The following is a 10,795-nucleotide window of genomic DNA, read 5'->3' on the forward strand; positions in this document are numbered from 1 at the left end:
GGAGGTCATCTAGTCCAACCCCCTGCTCAAAAGCAGGACCAATCCCCAATTAAATCATCCCAGCCAGGGCTTTGTCAAGCCTGACCTTAAAAACTTCTAAGGAAGGAGATTCCACCACCTCCCTAGGCAACGCATTCCAGTGTTTCACCACCCTCCTAGTGAAAAAGTTTTTCCTAATATCCAACCTAAACCTCCCCCACTGCAACTTGAGACCATTACTCCTTGTCCTGTCCTCTTCTACCACTGAGAATAGTCTAGAACCATCCTCTCTGGAACTACCTCTCAGGTAGTTGAAAGCAGCTATCAAATCCCCCCTCATTCTTCTCTTCTGCAGACTAAACAATCCCAGTTCCCTCAGCCTCTCCTCATAAGTCATGTGTTCTAGACCCCTAATCATTTTTGTTGCCCTTCGCTGGCCTCTCTCCAATTTATCCACATCCTTCTTGAAGTGTGGGGCCCAAAACTGGACACAGTACTCCAGATGAGGCCTCACCAATGTCGAATAGAGGGGGACGATCACGTACCTCGATCTGCTCGCTATGCCCCTACTTATACATCCCAAAATGCCATTGGCCTTCTTGGCAACAAGGGCACACTGCTGACTCATATCCAGCTTCTTGTCCACTGTCACCCCTAGGTCCTTTTCCGCAGAACTGCTGCCTAGCCTTTCGGTCCCTAGTCTGTAGCTGTGCATTGGGTTCTTCCGTCCTAAGTGCAGGACCCTGCACTTATCCTTATTGAACCTCATCAGATTTCTTTTGGCCCAATCCTCCAATTTGTCTAGGTCCTTCTGTATCCTATCCCTTCCCTCCAGCGTATCTACCACTCCTCCCAGTTTAGTATCATCCGCAAATTTGCTGAGAGTGCAATCCACACCATCCTCCAGATCATTTATGAAGATATTGAACAAAACCGGCCCCAGGACCGACCCCTGGGGCATTCCACTTGACACCGGCTGCCAACTAGACATGGAGCCATTGATCACTACCTGTTGAGCCCGACAATCTAGCCAACTTTCTACCCACCTTATAGTGCATTCATCCAGCCCGTACTTCTTTAACTTGCTGACAAGAATACTGTGGGACACCATGTCAAAAGCTTTGCTAAAGTCAAGAAACAATACATCCACTGCTTTCCCTTCATCCACAGAACCAGTAATCTCATCATAGAAGGCGATTAGATTAGTCAGGCATGACCTTCCCTTGGTGAATCCATGCTGACTGTTCCTGATCACTTTCCTCTCCTCTAAGTGCTTCAGGATTGATTCTTTGAGGACCTGCTCCATGATTTTTCCGGGGACTGAAGTGAGGCTGACTGGCCTGTAGTTCCCAGGATCCTCCTTCTTCCCTTTTTTAAAGATTGGCACTACATTAGCCTTTTTCCAGTCATCCGGGACTTCCCCCGTTCGCCACGAATTTTCAAAGATAATGGCCAATGGCTCTGCAATCACAGTCGCCAGTTCCTTTAGCACTCTCGGATGCAACTCGTCCGGCTCCATGGACTTGTGCACATCCAGCTTTCCTAAATAGTCCCTAACCACCTCTTTCTCCACAGAGGGCTGGCCATCTATTCCCCATGTTGTGATGCCCAGCGCAGCAGTCTGGGAGCTGACCTTGTTAGTGAAGACAGAGGCAAAAAAAGCATTGACTACATTAGCTTTTTCCACATCCTCTGTCACTAGGTTGCCTCCCTCATTCATTAAGGGGCCCACAAGCTGGTCAGACAAGCAAATACACATTCCTTTTTCTGGGGCAGACAGGGTTTATGCATTGCTTGCCAAACACATTTTAAGAACATAATTCTAGCAGATATTTGTAACAGAGATGCAAGATTTCCTGACTAAGCTGGGTGTTCTAAACCTAACTTACCTAGATTTTCCCCGAGGAGAAGCTAAGTTTTTCAAACTGTTTGTTTTGCTTTACTACTATTTCCTCTCTGTTTTTAATAACTCTGGCCTTTAACACAATTATTTGTCTGCATGGGTTAATGTCCCAGAAAGGCAAGTATCCCTTATCCTTGAAGGAGAGGTAGTGAAAGGTAAAGAGTTTCCGGAACTCAGCTTCCACTTGGGACAAAGGCTCCTGGGCATGGACAAAGAGGTCCTTCCTCAGAGAGTCTATCGCTTAGGGCTGTGGTCAGAGACACCCAAGGGAAGAAGCCTGAAGAGCAAGAAGGAGACAAGAACTGCTGTGGAGTGCAGGTGACCACTGCAGCAAAGAATTTTCACAAGTAACACAAGCAGTACACCCAGTGATGAGCTGCCAAAATCAGAAGAACCGGTTCCTTCACTCGCTCCGGGTCTTCAGCGGCACTGAGGGACCAGCCATTGAAGTGCCGCCGAAGACCCGGAGCGAGTGAAGGGCCCACCGCCGAAGTGCTGCCGAAGACCCGGAGCATCACCCGGTGAGTAAAAAGGGATTCTCAGCCAGAGGAGCCTCCCCAGCCGGGAGTTCAGGTGGGCTGGACAGGACGGTAGTTTGCCCAACTCTTTAACAACTGGTTCTAAACCAGCTTCAAAATTTAACAACCGGTTTCTGTGAACCGGTGCAAACTGGCTCCAGCTCACCACTGAGTACACCATATAATTGGAAATAGGTAGGGAAGAGCCAACCACCTGGGAAAAAAATAAACATCTGTGCAAAACCTGGGATTCGAGTGGAGATGGTGGAGGACTGGTTAGGACTGAGGAGAGGTTCAGGGGAAGGGAAGGTTTTCATCAGGGAAGAAGGAGCTAGTTTGTTTGGGAGAAGGCAGTATCATTATTCACGCTTTGTCCTGTGAGAGTGTCTACAAGCCCAGTCACGAACCAGGACCCTACTGCACTCGGTGCTGTACAAACAAAGAACAAAAAGAGAGTCCCTGCCCCAAAGAGCTGACAATCAAAATAAGAAGGTAGGGAAGAAGGTGTAAAATGGAAAGTGAAATTGTGAGGAGAAGGGCAGGCTCAAAAGATCCTATGAAATTTTGGGTGTTTGTCCAAACCTGAACTCCGATTTTAATTAATTAATTAATTTTGAGGCTCGCCCTCTGCTAATATTGCCGCATTTCCAACTGCAGCACTTAACATAATGCTGCATTGTGGGGAGGCGGCGCTGGCATGTGGTAGAACTAGCATGTAATTTGCTGCCCCTTGTATTCCCCCCCAAACCACCAGAAGGCAGCAGTGTCATATACGCTCCCTAATGCTGAGACGCAAAGCCTGTCAGCCAACGGCATTAGAGCCTGAGAAATACTGGTGGGCTGGCTCTGTGACAGCGTTTCCAGAAGCTTTGCATTTTATTAGAGAAACAGTTATATGGGAATCTTGTTTCCTTTCGGGGATGGGAGCAGGGTGCAGAGATCCTGGGGGGAGGGGGTGGTGAAGCAGGAGTGGGTATTTTTTTGGTTATGTAGGTCACTGATTTACTGTATCTCTCCCTTATACCAAGGTTTCTGTGTGTTCCCCATCACCTGTTTCCCCCTCTGTTAGGGTCTCTCTGTGCCCCCCTTTTCTCCCACATATTTTCTTTCATTTCTTTCTTCTTGAGGAGTCGCTGAAAGGAACTGGGTGTTGGGAAGAGTACAAGAGAAGGGTCAGTTGCTTACAGGGTGTTACTTCATTTCCTCAGTGACTTTGAGATCAGTGGGGTTTGACATTACTACCTAAAGATAGATAAATAGACAGGTAGACAGATAGATGGGCCTAAAGTCAGGCTCCTAAAGCCATATTTAGGCACCATAAATACATGGGCTGAGTCCCCATGGACACTTCGTGCGCAGCAGGTTAGTGAGGGATGTATTTACACCCCAGCTTGCCACAGACTAAGGGTATGTCTACACTGGCGAGTTTCTGCACCACAAGTTACACCACTTCTATTAAAACTGGAATTAAACCACTGCTGCGTGTCTACACTGTGCCCCTTGTGACGCTGGAGCGCATCCACATTAGCAGCTCTTGCAACTGCAAAGACAGCAGTGTGTAAGGGGACTGTTGCCCCCTTACTAACATTCAGTGGGGGTGTTTTCGTTGCTAGCTCCCAGTACTAAGAAGGGGGAAGGGTCGATGGGGAATCAGGACCCTGAGACTGACAGCCCCCAGGAACAATGGGGAGAGCCCAATGCTCCAGGTCAGCCTGAATGACAGGGCGGGCGGGCTAATCAGGGAGTCAGGAGGCCTGGGAGGTCCCGTAACCCCGTGTGAGCTGGATTTGCCTGGGTCAGACAGAGGGGGGCCGAGCTAAGGAGAAAGCAGGGGCCCAAGCTGAGCTGGGGAGCAGAGCTGGGCCAGATCCAGAGGGACCAGAATAGCAGCCCAGAAAGAGCAGACCCTGTCCTGGGAGCAGAGCTGCAGCCCCAAAGCCAGAGGCACAGCCCAGAGAGAGCAGACTTGCCTTGGGAGCAGAGCTGCAGCAACCAGAGCCAGAGAGGCCAAAGAAGCAGCCCAGGGAGCTGGAGGCAAAGCAGCAGCAGCAGTGCAGAGACCGAGTGGTGGAGCTGGGGCTGGAGTAGTCCGGAGCTGGGTGCGGTGAGCAGCTGGGGAGACCGAGGGGGACCCTGGGCAGCGGGCCCAGCACAGGGAGATGCCTCAGCCAAGGGGCTCTGCAGGCCAGGCTTGGATCGTAACCCCGACAGGGCGGGGGTGACACTGGGAAGAAGGGTCCTACCACTTAGAGCCTGAGAGCGTGTGGCCACCACCAGAGCGAGTGTCCAACCCACAGCATCCCTGCAGCACAGCCAGGGCCTGAGCGGGGGGCCTGGGACTCACAAGGAACAGACTGTGAACTGCCCTGACGTTCCAGAGACACTGTTTGTGATGTTCCCTGCCACAGAGCGGGTTGACCTTTCCCATTTTTCCTTATTCTTTTTAAAATTAATTGTTGATTAAATAACTTGCATTTGCTTTAACTTGTATGTAATGGTCAGTGGGTCAGAGAAGTGCCCAGTGCAGAGAGAGTACCCCGGAGTGGGGACACCCTAGCCCCTGTCCTAGGTGACCGCAGCAGGGGTGGGGGGGTCGAGCCCCCCAGGAATCCTGGGCCCAGCCTTGTCAGGGTTATGAGGACTCTGCCAGACAGGAAAGTGGAAGGGGAGTTCTCGAGGGCAGGGAGGCCACTGGGTAAAGGAAGTGGGAGCGAGGACTCAGATCCTTTCGCTAGCTCACTTCACCGGGGTAGTGCAGAAGCCAGGAAAGTTCTCCACAATAATAGCGGGACTATTCCCCACTTCCAAGTGCACTGTGGTCTCTATCCCACTGTGCAACTGGCCGCAGGCACCGTGTCAGCATCACATGATGCAGGTTTCCCAATTCCATTGTTCCATGGGCATCCTACAACACTGCCAGCTGCTTTTCAGCTGAAGCGTGTGTGTATGTGGGGGGAGAGCGTGTGACAGGGTGTGTGTGTGTGTGTATGGAGGGGGGGCAGAGAGACAGTGTGTTTCGGGGGAGACAGAATGTGTTCAGCATGCTGTCTTGTAAGTTCAGACAGCGGCAGGACGCAACCAGTCCTGAGGCAGGGGGAGGGGGAAGTCAGACATCAGCCCCTCCCTGGGCTCTCTGCACAGCAATCTCTCTCTCTCCCACACACATACACAGACACCTGCCTCTGTGTTCAACAGCCCCAGCATTCCACATTAATGGTTTGCTGTGTGTCCCGGAGCAGATCAGCACAGCATGCAAAGGCGGTCAGAAACCGTGCTTTGAAAGGGGAGGGGCGCATGTCTCCAGGGCAGCCGAATTCAAAACAACGAGTGGAGCGGTCACTTGAGGCATTATGGGACAGCTCCGGGGGCCAATTACAGCACAGAAAGCAATCAAGTGTCTACACTGGCAAAAAAGCGCTGGAGCCTCTGTGCAAATTGCCTTATAACTCCCGTCGAGGTGGTGTTTCTGCAGGGCTATAACTGAGGAGTTTCTGTGCACAAAGTGGCTTGGCCGTGTGCACGCTTCTGCAGTTTGAATGCAAAAAGCAGCTTTACTGTGCAGAAACTAGCCAGTGAAGACAAGCCCTAAGTGTTCATATAATGCAAACACGTAGTTCAAAGCCTATAGAGAAGCCCAATGTGTCAGTCAGGAGACAAGAGCGGTGGCTGGAATCTAATCTCCATTAAAGTGGTGCTGGACCAACTCCATTGACCTGAGAGAAAACAGGACAGTTGGACAGTGAAAAGGAACTGGCTTGGGGAGAAGAAACAGAGGCAGTAGAGTTTCTTGCTGTACAGGATTGGTAAAGCAGGAATGAGTTCCACTGTTTTCTCCTCTATACATGAGGATGTCATGTTTCTGCCTTGATTAAACCCAACTGGATACCTGCCATTTTTCTGGGTTTCCTTGAAACCCCAACCACCCAGGCTTATAAATTAGTGACCTTAGGGAAGAATTAAATAAATACACTCAGAGTCATATCCATACAAAGATTTTTTTTTAATTAAAGAAGCAGGATTTGAGAACAGCTTAATCTTAATGCACATGCAGATCTGATTGAAAAACTCACCCAGTCTGTAAGCTGGTCACACACACACGCAAAAAGAACAATTGTAGCAGAAAATTTCAAAACATCTTTGCATAAATGTTTATGACAAATTTCAGGCAGATCGATTTACATGGCTCAGCAAATATGTTCTCTGGACACCGAACATCCTCTTTCTGGAGCTCTCCAGACTCAGCCAAGCACCTCTCTTCAATTTCTCTTTACGCAGCAAGCCTTCCGGTAAGCGCAGTTTCCAATTTTCCTTTCCAGCGACTTGCTGCAGCGCTTGGACCGGCATACGCCGCCTCTGAAGCTACACAGAATGTGGCTTTGCTGTTTGTCAGGACCTGCAGAAAGGAAAAAAAGTTTCTAAGACCCTTTATATTAATAAAATGAAGAGAGTAGATATTATGGTTGCAAGTTAAGAGAGACGGAAGAAATTCTCTAATGATTCAGTGATTAATATAATATTCAATGATGAACATAATAAATAAGCTACAATCTAATGCAAACACTCTGTTCAATGCTATATGTGTTCTTACACCGCTGCCAGCGAATTCATTATCCCTACAACAGCAGAACAATTTTAAACTCTGGAACATTTGTCATTATAAACCTGGACAGTTGCTAGCAGTAACTAAGGGGCTGCACTCGTAGCTTCTCAAGGCCAAGCCCACTGCACACAGCACACTCCTTGCATGCTTCCATTCCCCTCATAAATTCCCTGTGTGCCACCCTCCCATCCCCATCTATTTCAGGGACCCACTGCAACTCCCCACACTCTCCCTCATACCAGAGGTTCTGTGTGTTCCCCATTCCCCACTTGCCCACAATGTCAGGGTCTTTCAGCAATGGGTGAAGTGATTTCTAGGAAGAGTTTGTACAATGAGTTGAAAGGGACCGTATAACAATGGAAAGACAGACAGACAGATAGATAGATGATGGCCCAGAATTGGCCAAGACCTAGCAGCAGTCTCTCCATAGATATTTGATAATGTTCTCACACATACACATTGACACACCTATGGATTTTCACATCTTACCTGGGGCCACCTCTGCCTCTGCCTCTTCCTCAGCATCATCTGGGGCTTCATTCCAAGCTTGGGGATCATCCTGGGGCTCTTGCTGATGCTGGCCCTGGACATGGAGCACCAAGAAGACAACAGCAAAGAGAAGGCAAAGGATCTTCATGGCCGAAGATGAGCTGGGATTTCAATGTCAATGCAGGACAAATGACACCAAGGCAGAGCAGAGACAACCCGTGTCTGCCAATAGTGGTGGGGAGGGGCAGAGTGAAGGCAGCTGGCTTCAGCAGGATTACTAAGCCTACGCAGTTCGTGTGAGCATGCTCAGTACAAGCCAAGCTGCAAACCTGGGGCGGGAGACACGTGACCCCACGTGTCGCGTCTTCCCCCACACGTTGCCTCTGAGGCAGAGTGATAGAGGTTCTTCTCAAGAATGAGGATGCTGAGTTCTTTTATTTATTTAAGCCTATCAAGCAGAGGTGTGAGCAACAGAGGGCGTAGTTCTAGAGGGCGTGAAATTGCTGCAAACTCCCTCTGGTGTTGCCATGATCTGGCCGCTCTGCCCTCAACAACTCGTCCTGTCTATTTACTCTGGACTTGCTACAGATAATCCCCTCTGCTCCCCAGCTGTGTGACTGTTCACCGGCTGTTGCTGCCTATTGTGCAGATGCCACGTTTGCAGTAGATGGGGTATAACCGGGGGTAGTGGGTTCCCTGTGTACTTAGTATTTACTTCACTATGGTATCCGAGCACCTAAAGGCAGTGAAAATTTAGACCAATTACCAGTAAAAACATCTTGACATAAGAACGATTTGACTGTGATAGGGCATGTCTACATTGTAATTAAAAACCAAGGCCTGGCTGTCTCGGACTTGCGGGGCTCAGGCTAAGGGGCTCTTTCATTGTGGTACTGATGTTCGGGCTCAGGCTGCAGCCTGAGCTCTGAGACCCTCCCACCTCACAGGTCTTAGATCTCCTGGGTTATCAAGTCCAGGCCATATTCATAAACTTCACAAGTTCCATCTAAAAACCAGTAAGGTGGTTTGCCCCACTTTTCCTATTGGGAGGCTGTACCAGAACCTCACCTCTCTGATCGTTAGAAACCTCCTTCTAATTTCCAGCCTAAATGGCCAGTTTATCCCCATTCATGGCCAGTTTATCCCCACTGGGTTGTGTGAAAACATTGTCCCTTATTTTCACTAGTTCTACTCCTGGTGTTTATCCCCTTGATGTATTCATAGAGTGAAATCCAGTCCCTTCTTAGCTTTCATGTTCCTAGCCTAAACAAGCCAATCACTTTTAGCCTCCTCTTGTAAGACAGGCCTTCCATGCCTCTGACCATCTAGTAGTCCTTCTCTGCACATGTTCCAGTGAGACTGCTAAGAACAAGCTTGCATTGGCCTCAGGGGGCCTGACTAGATGACCTAATTGTTCTTCTCTGTGTATAATTTCCTTGATTTTATGCAATTGTGAACATGCCTGCAAAGCACAGGGATACCTAAATAGTCTCTTCTGGCCCAACACCATCAGTACTGGTGGGGAATTAGAGGCTTGTAATAGCTTCAGTCTCCCTTTGATGTTGCTCTTATCTGCTGGCTCTGCCAGAGAGTTGTAGCCTTTCAGTTTATTCTGGAGTTGCTGTGGATCATTCCTCCTGCTCACCACCTGTTTCAGTGTTTACTCATCTAGGCAGACACTGTAAAGCATAAGAGGGAGCCTTCACCTTCAGAGCAGGAAAAAAGACAATTATCCCTTCCCATTCAGGAATAGTTAACACACAAGAACATCACTCAAGAGGCCTTTCATTGGGTTGTTTTCCTTCCAAGTTACTCCTGATGATGTCCATGAGATCATAAGAATGGCCATACTGGGTTAGACCAAAGGTCCATCTAGCCCAGTATCCTGTCTTCTGACAGTGGCCAATGCCAGGTGCCCCAGAGTGAATTAACAGAACAGGTAATCATCAAGTGATCCATTCCCTGTCACCCATTCCCAGCTCTGACAAACAGAGGCAAGGGACAGCACCCCTGTCCATCCTGGCTAAAAACCATTGATGGACCTATCCTCCATGAACGTATCTAGTTCTTTTTTGTCCTCTCTCCCAAGTCTCTCAGCTTGCTCCTTGTCCACCTGTTTTCCTATGGGCCTCTGTCTCTCCCCTTCCCATGAGCCTCTAGGTTTCCATCTTCCTACACCCACTTTAAAAATTCCTGATGGAGTCCAGCTGCTTCTGCTTGACCCCAAAGCCTCCAGGTTCCATCCTCATGCATGGCTGGGTTTGCTTAGATGCAGGCGGCATCGTTCAGCAGAACACATAAAGAGTGACACTCTATGCCACAGACTTCTCCTCTGACCATTGACAAGTCAGAGGTGTGAGGATTAGCTGGTTAATGTTTACAGCTGTTAGCAAGTGTTAGGTATTATTATACTGGTCCAAGTTCTATAACTTGACTCCAAGCCTACTTAGATGGGATTATTATTATTATCTCTTATTTGTGTTACCATAGCGCTTAGAGACCAGAGGCAATTTCAAAGTCCCATTGTGCTAGGCACTGTGCAAACACACAGTAAGAGGCAGTTGCCACTCCAAAGGGCAGAAAAAGTGTGGGAGGGAAAACAGGCACAGGGAGATGGAGTTACTTGTACAAGGTCACGCAGCAGGTCAGGGGGGGAACCAGGCATGGAACCCAGGATTGCTAGCTAGAGCTGGGCGAGATTGTTCTGATGAATATTTTATTCTGTGCAAGATACAGTTTTGGTCAACATGAAACTATTCTCTAATTCTCTAATGAGTAGCTTGGGCCATTCACAAAACTGTCAGAGGAGGGGGAGGGGGATCTTCTTGCACTATCCCCCCTTATAACCATTTTCCCAGTAGTTACAGCACTCACTAGAGACGTGGGAGAGCCAGGCTCAAATCCCTGCTCTGGAACAGACCCAAAATGGACTTCTTTGATTCAATGAAAATTCCAAAGCTATTCAGATTTGGTTCGACCTCAACCAAATTTTTTTTCCTGATTTTTTTGTATGTACCACTGAACCAACAAATTAATTATTAGCCCAGATCTGTTCCTGACTCTCAGCACGGTCCAATGGGATCATGGTGCCTCTCCAAGGCATACTGCATATTTCATAGAGCAATGCATCATGGGAGATGCAGTCTGTCCAGGGAGCAGGACCCATAGGGGAAAATGGGAGTATCTGGGAACCCAGAACTACAACTATTATAACTCATTGTAGAGACTCAGGCAGACACAGAGAGTCACGTCCACACAAAAGGAGCCGTTTTTTGTTTTTAATTTTCCCCATGGAACAATCACCAT

The sequence above is a fragment of the Lepidochelys kempii genome, chromosome 3 (assembly GCF_965140285.1).
Source record: "Lepidochelys kempii isolate rLepKem1 chromosome 3, rLepKem1.hap1, whole genome shotgun sequence".
In the NCBI taxonomy this organism is placed as follows: domain Eukaryota; kingdom Metazoa; phylum Chordata; order Testudines; family Cheloniidae; genus Lepidochelys; species Lepidochelys kempii.